General features: G+C 44.7%; 1 protein-coding gene across 3 annotated transcripts in view; it reads left to right on the forward strand.

Annotated features, from left to right (window-relative positions):
- Positions 1-15,517, forward strand: part of rfx3 (regulatory factor X, 3 (influences HLA class II expression)) — a 572,273-nt gene that overhangs the window by 249,435 nt on the left and 307,321 nt on the right. The window lies entirely within an intron of this gene.

Genomic DNA, 15,517 nt, shown 5'->3' on the forward strand with positions numbered 1-15,517 from the left:
TAAAAGTAGCCTTGTTAGTTTGGACCACATTCCAATTTAAAAAAAGGAAAATGACTGATGGGCAATTAGCAATCATTGCAGTATTTGTTCAGATGATTTCTTTGCCAATGTGGTAACCCACATTATATAATTCATGGCTCCACATATCCCCCGTTTGAAGTGGGGAATAATAGGACTCGGGATAGCTTATATTGTCAACTCTTACGTTGCGATCACTTTATTCAATGTTTACTTAAACTCCAGGATTATATCGATCTCTATAAATTCTAGGCAACCAATTATGTTTTTGAAAAGCGTAAATGTACTTGCGTGTCTTTTAATGTGCTCCACGTCGTACCTGTGTTTAATAATGTAACACCACTCATTTAGCTGCTATTGTTCCCTGTCATAACATAACATTTAAGATACATTTTTCCAATGAAGTATCTTTTTAAACTGATCACTTTTATAAATTAGCTGTTTATTCATTTAGAAATAATGGCCCAAGCTTCTTCAGAGTGGCAATCAGTGGTGGATTGCTACTCCGTATTGATTTACCTGTGCCTGAAATGCAACACACCTGTCTCGCCCAACCTTCCTGACTTGGGCCAAGTGAGATCCAGGCAGCGAAGCGTGCCCCGGCTCCAGTGGTGAAGTGCAAAACAGGTGAAGCGAAAGAGGACACATTCCCTTTTACCGCACTAGATCCCATTGAAAGGAAGAAGGTACATTTCTAAAGTAAGTGAATGGAATGTGGGGGTTTGAACATTGGCGGGAGTCGGAGGGGGCAGGGGGGTAGCCAGACACCAGGGTGGGTGGGAGGGTGGGTGATGAGATCGGGGAGTGGTCAATTCAGTGGGGGTGAGGAATCCCAATAGGGGTGGGGAATACCGTGGCGAGGGGGGGTTGCTTAGCTGTGAGAGTCCCTTGGGAGGTCTGTAATGTGGGGGCTGTACTGTGCTGGGCTTGGTCTGGGTGTTTAAAGTAGCTACTCTGAAGTTAGGAGTGCTTTTTTCCTTTTAACTCCTTCAGATTAACTGAGTGTAAAACTGGCAGAACCATCTGAAGTTAGCGATTTAAATCACTTTGTCAGCTGGTTCCCAGCGGAATTGACCAGGGGAAGTTGGCACTTCTGGACAATTTCTAGGTAAATCCTTACTTGGGAACTTCCAAGAGGGATTCCCCAGCACATCATTGGGGTACCTCCCAAATGCGACACTGGGGCCAGGAAGTTATGGGCCCATCAGTTTATATCCTTTGCAATATTTTGACAAGAGTTTATATCTTATTTTGACTTTTTTCCTGAGCAACAAACTTTCCCCTCTAAAGTCCACAGGAGCTTTAAATTGTTACTACATCATGGTACCCTGGCCTACCAAGCCTACTGGCAATAGTCAAACAACCACCCTCAAACATGCATCTTAATCATTATGCTAGTCATATTGAAAGCTACATCCTTCAATGCTATCATCAGCATTCATTGCTTACATTAGTTATTTAAATATCTAATCATTTCTTTAAAGACGTGCTGATAGTAAGGCTTCTTACATTTTGTATTGATGTACGCAAATGGTGAGGAATGCGAATAATGTTACAGAAACAAAAAACTGCAACTGAATGATGATATCATGGGTTGGATAACAATGACGTGGAACAATTACTATTTGTGTAATTCTGTGTTTTAACAGTGCCTAACAGGTTCTGTCTAGTCCTAGAACTGCAATAAATTAAAAGTGTATATGATTTAGAGTACTAAATTACCAGTGATTTTGCATCATGCCAAGTAATGAATACAATTAATATGCCAATCTATTCACAGTACCATAATATTGAAACTACACCTGACAACTGGTGTATTTTTACAATATTCATACATAAAAATAAAAATGTTTGGATAAACTCAGCAGGTATGGCAGCATCTGTGGAGAGAAAAACAGAGTTAAAGTTTCAAACCCATATGACTCTTCTACAGAACTGAAGAGGGATGGAGATGTAAATAATGATATAGTTGGAAAGGGGGTGTGAGAGGTGGGACAGAATATAAGGTCAGAGATAGGTGGGAGCTAAGGAGAGATTGCAAAGATGACATGGACACGAGGCAAAACGGGTGTTAATGATGGCATTAAGGACTAAAGAAGTGGCGTAAAGGTAAGATAGTGGAACGTGTTAATAGGACAACAAAGGTCAGTGCTCAGTGAAAGCAAAACTGAAGAACAAGGGACATAGGCCTTATGGGTGATGTAGGGATTGTGTAGGGGCAAATGAGTCACAACCTAAAGTTGTTGAAATCATAGTTGATCCAGAAGGCTGTAATGTGCCTTAGCAGAGGATGAGGTGTTCTTTCAATATTGCATTGATCATCACTGGAGCATTGCAGCAGGCCCAAGGAAGGGAATGAGAGCAAGATGCGCAGTTGAAATGGCAAGCGACCGGAAGGTTGTAGTCACACTTGCGGACAGAGCAAAGGTCTTCCACAAAGCGGATCGCTCTTTTATTTCCGATTTCCAGGCATCCACAATATCTTGCTTTTATTACAATATTCAGGTGTTTCTTTGGCAAATTTTAAAACATAATGTATCAGGGGCTGGTTTAGCTCACTCGGCTAAATCGCTGGCTTTTAAAGCAGACCAAGCAGGCCAGCAGCACGGTTCGATTCCTGTACGAGCCTCCCCGGACAGGCGCCGGAAAGTGGCGACTAGGGGCTTTTCACAGTAACTTCATTGAAGCCTACTCGTGACAATAAGCGATTTTCATTTAATTTCATTAATCTATTCAAGGTGTTTTTTTCAATTTTCATTTGGTACAAGACGCAAGGGAAATCCGAGTATTTAATACAGGACAAAATGATCATAGCTGCACATATGCATACGGAAAGACAAGCCAAAGCTTTTACAAATAATTCAAATTATCAAATATTATAACCTCATCCCCTTTCCACACAGACATCGAAAGGATAACAAAGGAGTGAGAGAGCTCAAATAAAATCCACAAGCCCCACACTCCCACAATACCAGAGGTGCCAACAACAAAGAAAAGATAACCAGTCCTTCCCCAGGATGCACCATCTGTCTGTACCATCATAGGATAATCACTAGATTCATTAACCCCAAAATAACAGAAATACAAGCAAAAAATATGACACCATTAGTTCTTTTTAAAAAAAATACTTTTATTATCCTTTTTCACATTTTCTCCCAAATTTACACCCAACAATAAACAACAATCAGTAACGAATGCAATGTCAATCCCCATATCAATTAGAACAATCCCATCCTCTCACCAAACCCCCAAACATTAGCCCACATGTTAACATAAACAAATGACAAAAAGGAATCAGGAATTACCCATAGTCACCATTAACATATACAGTCCCCCCCCCCGCAACTCTCCCAGCCACCCTCACAATGTTCGATGTAATCCAAATCTTGAAAGTGTATAATAAATAACGCCCATGAATTGTAGAACCCCTCCATCCTTCCCCTCAGTTCAAATTTGACCTTCTCAAGAGTCAAGAATTCCAGCAGGTCCCCCCGCCACGCCAGGGCACAGGGTGGAGAGGTTGATCTCCACCCTAACAGGATCCGCCTTTAGGCGATCAACAAGGCGAAGGCTACAACAGCTGCCTCCACATCCGTTTCAACCCCGGCTGGTCCGACACCCCGAATATGGCCTCCTGAGGGCCCGGGTCCAGTTTCACGTGCAGCACTTTAGAGATTACCCTAAAAACCTCCTTCCAGTAGTGTGTGTGCAGGGCAGGGTCCCCCAGCACAAGCAGGTTGTTTGATGGCACCCTGAGAGATGGTGGGGAATGTAAGAGTGGGGGAAGCTTGGGGCAATAGAGGGTGACGAGGTGGAAGTCATAACTAGTCTCACACCGTTTCCAATACGTTACAGATATCATAGTATGGATGATATTGTGAATCCCACAGAGCTGCCCTTGCGGTGGAGTTGGCAGTCCAGGCTGCCAGATGCCGGAGAAGGCAGCAGCGGCAACAGAGGCTCGAGGTGGCAGCCTATGTGCACGGGCCCGCCGCACACTCTGAGGACCATGCTGCCTATCAGGCTGGGAAGGGACCCAGAGGGGGAGGCCAGTGATGGCACACGGTGTACAGCCTGGATGTTCAAAGAGGTGTCGGACAGCATGTGCTGCAGTAGTCTCTGCCTCAACAAGAGGATGGTGCGACACCTGTTTTATGTCCTTGCGGAAGATATGCACTCCCGGTGGCCGTCAAGATCACTGCAGCCCTGAACCTTTACGCCTCGGGGTCATTCCAGGGCTCGAGCAGAGACTTGTGTGGCATATCCCAACTTAGAGCCTAACTTAGGTCACAGATGCCCTTTTGCCTCAGCAGCTGACTATATAACTTGACCTGGACCACCAGATGCCCGTCCAGCAGGATTCGCCGCAATCACCCGGGATACCCCAGGTCCAGGGGGATAATAGATGGCACGCATGTTGTCTTGCGTGCACCGGCGGTCCAGGAGAGTGCTCCATATTAACAGGAAGGGATTCCACTCTCTGAACGTCCAGCTCATGTGCGACCACCACCTGAAGATCATGCACGTGTGTGCACACTTCCCAGGCACAACAACTACATCCTGGGACAATCGGAGATCCCCAGCCTCTTTGAGAGACACCCTAGGATGACCGGATGGCTTTTGGGGGATAAGAAGACTTAGGACCTGGCCAATAACACCAGTGTGGAGGCCGGTAACCAATGCTGAGACCTGATATAATGAGTGGCCACCCGGCTGGCATAGAGCGGTGCATCAGACTGCTTAAATGCAGTTCCGATCCCTCGACCGCTCTGGTGGTGCACTGCAATAACCCTCCAGAGTGTCACACCCGCTTTGTGGTGCTCTGCTGTACCTTTCACAACCTGGTACCACAGCGGGGCGGCATGCTGGAGGTGGAGGAGGAGGACGGTGTGGCCACGTTGGAGGAGGAGGTGGGTCAGAAGGGGTTGAAGGATGAACCCGAGGTGGACACACAGGAGCAGCCGGAGGTGGAGGCATGTTATGCCCCAAGGGCCAGGGAGGCCCTCATCCTCACCCGCTTCACGTAAGACGTGGCTTCATCCGTCATCTCACACCCTCTCCCCATCCTCATTCCTGCCCCCAACTGTCACCACCTCTTTCTCTCTCTCCCCCCCCCCCCTTTACCGCACCTTGTGGCCTTTGTCGCCCCTGGCGTGCATTCTCTGGAGAGCCCCGGCCACCTTGGCGGTGGCACATGCCTTGCTGTGCGACCCTGTTCTGCCTGCTGACCTCAAGGCGCACCGTTGTCAGGGGGCGGGGTGGTGGTGGTGGAGAGACTCGATGATCCACATCGACTCCCCCATAGAACAACTCCAGGAAATCCTCCAGTGCTCCCATCCTCCCAGTCGATGCCTGGGTGTCACCTCGGGAAGGAGGGGCAGCTGGATTGAGCTCCAGAGGGCCCTGTGTCATCTGGCCCTGCCAGTCCTTGCGGCTCTCCCCATTATCAGCACCATGACGGCGATGCCCTCAGTGATACCTCTCTGTGTCCGTAACAAGATCTGCAGTGCCTTGTCAATGTCCGACTTGTCTGGGACATGCCGCGCAGCACCCACCATGCCTGCCTGAGACTGGGGGCATGCTCCGCAGCCCCCTGCTAGGTCCTTTGTGGCAGGGGACATGGTCCCCCCAACAACTGGGAAATTGCACAGGAGAGTCTCAGCAATGCCCTTCTGAGACTGGCAACATGTTCCACATGTCCCCCCCCCCCCCCCCCCCCCCCCCCCCCCCCCCCGGTGACTGGGACATGCAGTCGAGGCCCTCAGCTATGGCCGTCACTGACTGAGCAACGCTTTTGACACCACCACTCATACTGCTGACATTGTGCTCCATGCTCTCCACTGTGGTCGCCATAGTGTTGGCCTTGATACCACGCATTGCCAGTGTTATCTCCTTGAGCCCGTAGGCTTTGGGACTTCTCCAATTAGCTAAGGACCCACTGAAGTGGGTCGCTGACACCCCCCTCTAAATATCACGGCTGCACGCTGCATCAGCTCTGGGATAACCTGGTCCAAAGGGGTAGGCGGTGGCATAGTGGTATTGTCGCTGGACGAGTAAACCAGAGACCAGGCGTAATGCTCTGGGGACCCAGGTTCAAATCTCGCCACTGTAGATGGTGAAATTCGAACTCAATAAAAATCTGGAAATAAAAGACTAATGATGACCATGGAGCCATTGTCAATTGTTGTTAAAACCCATCTGGTTCACTAATCATAGAATCATAGAATTTACAATGCAGAAGGAGGCTATTTGGCCCATCGAATCTGCACCGGCCCTTGGAAAGAGCACCCCACTTAAGCCCACACCTCCACCCTATACCTGTAACCTAGTAATCCCACCTAACCTTTTTTGGACACTGAGGGCAATTTAGCATGGCCAATCCATCTAACCTGCACATCTTTGGACTGTAGGAGGAAACCGGAGCACCTGGAGGAAAGCCACGCAGACACTGGGAGAACGTGTAGACTCCACATAGACAATGACCCAAGCCGGGAATCGAACCTGGGACCCTGGAGCTGTGAAGCAACTGTGCTAACCACTGTGCTACTGTGCTGGCCATATCCTTTAGGGAAGGAAATCTGTCATCCTTACCTACATGTGACTCCAGACCCACAGCAATGTGGTTGACTCTTGACTGCCCTCTCACGGGCAATTGGGAATGGGTAATAAATGCTGGCACAGCCTGGAATCCACTCATCCCATATACAATTAGGGACAGCAGACTCCTGACTGCTGTCCCTCCTGGACGTTCCTGCCTCTGCCTGATGTGCATCAGCAACTGTGTTTTCTTTTATTCATTTACGGGATTAGGCCAGCATTCAATGCCCTTCTCTAGTTGCCCTTCAGAAAGCGGTGATGAGTTGCCTTCTTGAACCGCTGCAGTCCTTGAGGTGTAGGTACACCCACTATGTTGTTAAGGAGGGAAGTTTGCTGCAGCGACAGTGAAGAAAAGGTGATATATTTGCATGTCAGGGTGGTGAATGACTTGGAGGGGAACCTTCAGGTGGTGGGGTTTCACATCTTGTCTTTCTCGATGGTAGTGGTCGTGGGTTTGAAAAGGCTATCTAAGGAACCTTGATGAGTTACTGAAGTGAAGTAGATGGGACACAAGGCTGCCACTGTTCGTTGGTGGTGGAGAGTTTGAATGTTTGTGGAAGGAGGAGCAATCAAGCGGGCTGCTTTGTCCTGGATGGTGTCAGCTTCTTGAGTGTTGTTGGAGCTGTACTCATCCAGGCAAGTGGAGAGTATTCCATTTCACTCCTGACATGTGCCTTGTAGATGGTGATTAGATCTTCAAGGGCCAGAAGGTGAGTTACTCACCATTGACCTGCCCTGGTAGCCACAGTATTAATGTGGCTAGTCCAGTTCAGTTTCTGATCAATGGTAACCCCCAGGAAGTTGATTGTGGGGGATTCAGCGATGGCAATGCCATTGACTGTCAAGGAGCGATGATTTGATCCTCTCTTGTAGGAGATGGTCATTACCTGACACTTGTGTGGCGCAAATGTTACTTGCCACTTGTCAGCCCAAGCCTGGATATTGTCCAGGTCTTGCTGAATTTGGACATGGACTGCTTCAATATCTGACGAGGCGCGAATGGTGCTGAACATTGTGCAGTCATCCGCAAACATCCCCACTTCTGACCTTATGATGGAAGGCAGGTCATTGATGAAGCAGCTGAAGATGGTTGGGTCAAGGTCACTACCCTGAGGAATTCCTGCAGTGATGTCCTGGAGCTGAGATGATTGACCTCCAACCACCACAATCAGCTTCCTTTGTGCCAGGTATAACTCCAACCAGTGGAGAGTTTCCCCATGATTCGCACTGACTCCAATTTAGCTAAGGCTCCTTGATGCCATACTCGTTCAAATACTGCCCTGCTGCTCCCCTCATTAGCGGGGAGCTGCCAAGAGCGGTCCAGGCCAAGCAACTGGCTGGGGGGGGGGGGGGGGGGGGGGGGGGGGGGCTTTGCCGGCATGAAGCCCGTGGGGCATCATTAAGTGCCCTAATTGACATTAGATACCGGTGACGGCCTCACCGATCGGCCATCGGAAAACACCCAGCTGTTCCCACTCGCTACCGCATGAAGAAACATTTGAGTTAGATTACACCCAAATCCTTTTTTGTCTTTGTCTTTTATCATAGCTTTGTTATTCACTCGAAGTCTCCCAAAGATCATTCCTTGGCCTACTCCCATTTCTCATCTAAATTGCCTCTTGGCTACTATTATTTGAAAACACATCAGGCTCCATCCATACACTGATGGCACCTAGTTTTATCTCTCTGACATTTCCCTCAGCCTTCCTTCACTGCCTCCGATTTGTCACACTCCATAACTGACATCCATTATCAAATGCGATTACGTTTTTTCAGTTAAATAGAGTGAAGGTTGAATAAGCCATTGGGGATCATTTAACCCCCATCCCCTCCCCACACACACACACTCTCTGAGGGATGGATGGGGGTGGGTGGGTGGCAATGGAGTTATGTTAAAATAACAACTCTGCAATGCAACCCTGGTTGTATTTTTAATGGAGTGGGATTTGGGAATAGGAGAATAATGTGCTTTCAACAAGTGGGTCTGTCATTTAAATATGCTAATGAGACATCATGTCTCAAGTTCTACCATCCTTTAATATTTAACAGCTGTTACCTAGGTTTCCCAATCCTCAAGAAACACAGCAGCTGCCAGTCAGGAGGCAGGTAAGCAATCTGCTCACAGGAAGCAGGCTGATCATGAAAAGCTTTTTGAGGAGGCTACATGCCTCCATCTTAACTCTAATTTTATTCTGTACATCTGCAGGTTGAGATCCTGGTGTCCTGGCAGATGAAAAGAGGCAAGAAGCTATTCCATGAGGCAAGGGCCTTTCGTGCACAGCTTATGCACCAGTAGGATCAGGAAAGAGGTTCCGTCCACCCATCCCCACGATGTCCAACATAATACACACCACCCGGGGCAGCACGGTGGCGCAGTGGTTAGCACTGCTGTCTCACGGTGCCGAGGTCCCAGGTTCGATCCTGACCCTGGGTCACCGTCCGTGTGGAGTTTACACATTCTCTCCGTGTTTGCGTGGGTTTCGCCCCCACAACTCTCGCAGGGTAGGTGTAGGCCATGCTAAATTGCCCCTTAATTGGAAAAAAATAATTGGGTACTCTTAAAAAAAAAAATTTTTAAATAATACACAGCACCCCCAAAATGTATGTTGGGCTGTTCCACACCCTGCAGAAAGGTGAGGGACACAAGTGGCAAAGTTTGTCAATGTGGCTCCCATTTGGTGGGAAAATTTAAATATTTATAACAGGTATTGCCTTTTTGTTTTCAGCTGCTTGTTATTATCAAGCCCGTAGGGATAATTTCTAAAGTCAACATTTGTTTTGAAAAAGTCAATTCGACAAACCCATAATGTAAAGCAGAAAAAAAAAATCAAAAATGATGCAATATTCTGGGCAATGCTGGTGTTTATTTTTTTTAACACAACGTATCTCCACAAAAGCAAATAAATGTTTCTGGTAATAGTGCAAAATACACCCCAATAGATAATTTCCTTGTTCTCATTTTCTGTTTGCCAGGCCAAGGGTCAAAAGGTTTTGTTCCTAAATTAAAGGTTTATTCACAAAACCTTTAAGAAAACATTAAGGTTATAAGAAACTTAGAAAATAAGTCACTGCATCTATAAATTACTATTACTATTATACAGAACATTCCTTAGAAAACAATGACCACTTCAAATCATTATAAAACTAAAAATGTTAATTTTTAAAACCTAATTTCAGCAACATCTTCCGACAGCTTTTCATCTGAAATGCACTGATTAAATCGTTGTGTTGTATAAAGTTCTGTGAAATCAAAGTCACTTTCTGCTTAAAAAAAAGTTTCCAGAAGTTTAAATTTAAATAATTTAAATTAAAAAGCAAATTACAACATGGGCACAAACAAAAGTCATATAAAATGAAAACCATCTACTGAAGTTAATTTTTTTGTTAATTCATTCATGGGAAGTGGGTGTCACTGGCAGGGCCAACATTTATTAGTCATGCCTGATTGCCTTTGAGAAGATGGTGGTGGGCTGCCTTCTTGAACCACAGGCAATCTGTGTGGTATAGGTGTGAGTGCTGTTCTATGATTTTGGCTTGGCAATGATGAAGGAACAGCAGTATACTTCCAAGTCAGGATGTTGTGCGACTTTGAGGGAAACCTGCGGATAGTGGTGTTCCTGTATGTCTGCTGTGTTTGTTTATCTAGGCAGAAGATGCCACAGGTTTGCAAGGTGCTGTCGAAGGAGTCATGGTGAGTTGTTGCAGTTCATCTTGTCAAAGGCACATGCAACAGCCATGACATGCTTAGGGTGAAGGGAGTGAATGCTTAACGTGTGGATAGGGTGCCAATCAACCACGCTAATTTGTCCTGCATGGTGTTGAAATCCTTGCGTGTTCTTGGAACAGCATTTATCCAGCCCTGTGGACAATATTCCATCATGTTATAAGGTTGTATGTTGCCTCATGAAGATGTTTAGAAGCTGGTTTAGTTGAATAATACCTTTAGACAGATATACAGGATTCAACCCTGATTAGATGGTCTGTCCATGCCAACTTCTACCAGTCTCTCTATTATACACTGCCAGTCCCATACTCCCTAAATCTATACATCACACCCCTGACCTGTACCTTGCAGATGGTGGAAAAGCTTTGGGAAGGTAGGAGTTTGCCACAAAATATCCAGCTTGTAGTCACAATAACTATGTGGCTAGTCCAGTTACATTTCTGGTCGACGGTGATCTCCAGCAAGCTAATAGTTGGGATTCAGTGATGCTAACGACATTGAATGTAAAGACAACTAGGTTTGATTTCTTATTCGAGATGTTCATTACCTGGCACTTGGGTGGCACAAATACTACCTGCCATTTATCCGCTCAAGCCTGTATGTAGGCCAGATCTTGCTGCATGCAGGTACTGCATGCATCAGTTTCCAATGAGTCTGAGAAGTCAAAACAATAATGACCAAGGCCAAGATGATTGGCCTCCCAGCAACCACAATCGTCTTTGTTGAGTATTCCCATTTTCTTCTATTTTATGAGGGATCATTGATATCCCAGTCTATTAAAAGCCACTTTGATGTTAAGGGCAGTTACTCTTTAACTTGCCTCTGGAATTCAGCTCGTTTGACTGTTTGAACCAAGACCAATGGCTTCTGGGTCCAAATGGTACTGCCACAATACAAAGTGAATATGGGTGAACAGGCTATTGGTGAGTAGGTTCTATTTCATAACACTTTTGATGGCACATCCATTGCTTTGCTGATGGAGTAGTCTGATGGGGCGGTAGTTTGCTGGATTAAATTGTCCTGCATTTTGTGGACAGGATAAATCTGTGCAATTTTCCACATTGTCAAGTGGACAGCAGCACTGGAACATCTTGGTCAGAGTTGTGGTTAGTTCTGGAGCACCAACCTTCAAGATTATAGCCAGATAATGTTGGGGCCCCAGAGCCTATTCTGAATATAGTGCCGCATTTTGATCTCACGTGGATTGAATTGAATTGGCTGACGGCTGGCATCTGTGATGGTGAGGACTCAGGAGGAGGCGGAGATAGATCATCCACCTAGCACTTCCAGATGAAGATAATTGCAAAGGCTTTAGTTTTTGTCTTTTGTGATTCCTATTTGAACAACATGTAAAGTGCGCAGTGTCAATTTCAGTCATGTGCAGAATATTCGGTGATTGCGGCCTGCTTCCAGTTGACAGAAATTGAACTAAGATTGATGGATTTTTTTTCAGGCAAAAGTTTTAAAAGGTCTGAAAATATGGCAGGTATGTAGAAGTCAGATATAAAGTACCCGTGATATAATTGAATGGAGAAGCAAGCGCGAGAGGCTGAGTGGTCTACTGCTTTGCCTGTGCTCATAAGACAGCACATTTGTCTACAAAGTATTTAGTGCAGTAAAAGTACTAGTGTGATACTGCTGGGGGAGATGGTTTTTGAGGAGAATGCAGTGAGAGCCACGTCTGTGGCACCACGAATGGCTGAACTGCACATTGGGGAGAAAAACAAGAGTGGAGGAGCAATAGGGATTAGTGGATTCTATTGTAAGGGGAAAAGATAGACGCTTCTGAGCCTGCAGACGTGCCACCTCCCTGGTGTCAGGGTCAAGGATATCGCTAAGTGGCAGCAGGCCATTCTGAAAGGGTAGGGGTGAACAACCAGAGGTTATGGTCCATATCTGTACCAATGACGTAGGTAAGAAGAGGGATGAGATCCTGAAAGTAGAATATAGGCACTTTGGAAATAAGACCAATAGCAGGTCCTCAAAGGTAGTCCTCTCAGGGTTATTGAGAGAGCAGGAACAGGAGAATAGACCAGGTGAATGCGTGGCTGGAGAGATGGTGTAGGAGGGAGGGATTTGGGTTCCTGAGGCATTGGGATCGATTCTGGGGAAGATTATAACTGTACAAGCTGGACGGATTGTACTCCAGCAGGAAGAGGACCAATATCCTCACAGGGATATTTGCAAGTACTGTTGGAAAGTGTTTAAACTAGAGTGGTAGGAGGATGGGAACCTGAGTGGGAAAGCATGAGAGGGCAACAAAGATGGAAATGATAGACAGAAAAGGAGGAAGGAAAAGTGGAAGGCAGAGGAAACCAGGGCTAGCAGCAATTAGGGCTATTGTTTTTTTGAACAATGTAAAAATGTTAAAGGTTTAAAGGCACTGTAACTGAAAGCAGAGAGCATTCACAATTAGTTAAAAGCACAAATTCACATAAACAGATATGCTAGGATTGCGATTACGGAAATATGATTGCAAGGTGACCAAGTCTGGGAACGGACTCTCCAAGGGTATTCGATATTTCGGAAGGACATGTGAAAAGGTTAAAGGAGGTGGGGTGACGTTGTTAGTTAAGGATAAAATCAGCACAGTAGTGAGAGAGGATATTAGCTCAGAAAATCTCGATGCAGAATCAGTTTGGGTGAAACTAAGAAGCAACAGTGGGTGTAAAACATTAGCAGGAGCTGTCTATATGCCTCCAAATAGTAGTGGTAAGGGAGGAAATGCCATTAAACATGAAATTAGAGATGCATATAACAAGGGTGTTACAGTAATCATGGGTAACTTTAATCTACATAGAGATTAGGAAAACCAAATTAACAGTAATACTTTGGCAGATTAATTCCTGGCATGTGTACAAGATGGTTTATTACATCAGTATGTTGCAGAACCAACTCGGGAACAAACTTTCCTAGATTTGATATTATGCAATGAGAAGGGTTAATTAATAATCTTGTTGTGTGGGACCCTTTAGGGAACAGTGACCATACCATGATACAACTCTTTATTAGGATGAAAGTGAAAAAGTGCGATTTGAAACTAGGGTCCTAAATCTAAACAAAGAAAACTACGAAGGTATGTGGTGTACATTGGCCAGATTAGATTGGGGAACTTTATTAAAAGGCATGATGATGAATAGACAATGGCTAATATTTAAGGAACAGTCATATTGGAATATTGGAACAGTTATACATTCCTTTCTGATGCAAAAACACAACACGAAAAGCAGCCTAACCATGGCTAACAAAATAAATTAAGGGTAGTACTAGATCCAAAGTGGAGTCATATACATTCCTTTCTGATGCAAAATCACAAGAAAAGCGGCACAACCATGGCTAACAAAATAAATTAAGGATAGTATTAGGTCCAAAGTGGAGTCATACAGTTGGTAGAAAAAGTAGCAAGGCTGAGGATTAGGAGAAGTTCAGAATTCAGCATAGGAGGACCAAGAGATTGATTAAGAGGGGAAAAATAGAATTTGTGAGTTAACTTGCAAGTAGCATAGAAGCGGACTGCAAAAGCTTATATAACTATGTAAAAACAAAAAAAAGAAAAGATTAGTGAAGAAAATTGTAGGTCCCTTACAGACTGAAATGAGTGAATTTGTAATAGAGAACAAGGAAATGGCAGAGCAATTCCACAATTATTTTAGTTCTGTCTGCATGGAAGAAGACCCAAATAACCTCCCAGAAAGTCTTGGGCAAAAAGAGTCAAGTGAAGGAGGAATTGATGGAAATTAGCATTACTAATAAATAGTGCTGAAGAAAAGAATGGGACTGAAAGCTGATAAATCACCAGAGCCTGATAATCTGCATCCCAGAGTACTAAAGGAGGTAGTTATGGAAAAGATGGAAGCGTTAGTTGTCATCTTTCAAAATCTTTCAGGAAGAGGACCAATATCCTCACAGGGATATTTGCAAGTACTGTTGGAAAGTGTTTAAACTAGAGTGGTAGGAGGATGGGAACCTGAGTGGGAAAGCATGAGAGGGCAACAAAGATGGAAATGATAGACAGAAAAGGAGGAAGGAAAAGTGGAAGGCAGAGGAAACCAGGGCTAGCAGCAATTAGGGCTATTGTTTTTTTGAACAATGTAAAAATGTTAAAGGTTTAAAGGCACTGTAACTGAAAGCAGAGAGCATTCACAATTAGTTAAAAGCACAAATTCACATAAACAGATATGCTAGGATTGCGATTACGGAAATATGATTGCAAGGTGACCAAGTCTGGGAACGGACTCTCCAAGGGTATTCGATATTTCGGAAGGACATGTGAAAAGGTTAAAGGAGGTGGGGTGACGTTGTTAGTTAAGGATAAAATCAGCACAGTAGTGAGAGAGGATATTAGCTCAGAAAATCTCGATGCAGAATCAGTTTGGGTGAAACTAAGAAGCAACAGTGGGTGTAAAACATTAGCAGGAGCTGTCTATATGCCTCCAAATAGTAGTGGTAAGGGAGGAAATGCCATTAAACATGAAATTAGAGATGCATATAACAAGGGTGTTACAGTAATCATGGGTAACTTTAATCTACATAGAGATTAGGAAAACCAAATTAACAGTAATACTTTGGCAGATTAATTCCTGGCATGTGTACAAGATGGTTTATTACATCAGTATGTTGCAGAACCAACTCGGGAACAAACTTTCCTAGATTTGATATTATGCAATGAGAAGGGTTAATTAATAATCTTGTTGTGTGGGACCCTTTAGGGAACAGTGACCATACCATGATACAACTCTTTATTAGGATGAAAGTGAAAAAGTGCGATTTGAAACTAGGGTCCTAAATCTAAACAAAGAAAACTACGAAGGTATGTGGTGTACATTGGCCAGATTAGATTGGGGAACTTTATTAAAAGGCATGATGATGAATAGACAATGGCTAATATTTAAGGAACAGTCATATTGGAATATTGGAACAGTTATACATTCCTTTCTGATGCAAAAACACAACACGAAAAGCAGCCTAACCATGGCTAACAAAATAAATTAAGGGTAGTACTAGATCCAAAGTGGAGTCATATACATTCCTTTCTGATGCAAAATCACAAGAAAAGCGGCACAACCATGGCTAACAAAATAAATTAAGGATAGTATTAGGTCCAAAGTGGAGTCATACAGTTGGTAGAAAAAGTAGCAAGGCTGAGGATTAGGAGAAGTTCAGAATTCAGCATAGGAG

This window comes from Scyliorhinus canicula, chromosome 8 (genome assembly GCF_902713615.1).
Source record: "Scyliorhinus canicula chromosome 8, sScyCan1.1, whole genome shotgun sequence".
Classification (NCBI taxonomy): domain Eukaryota; kingdom Metazoa; phylum Chordata; class Chondrichthyes; order Carcharhiniformes; family Scyliorhinidae; genus Scyliorhinus; species Scyliorhinus canicula.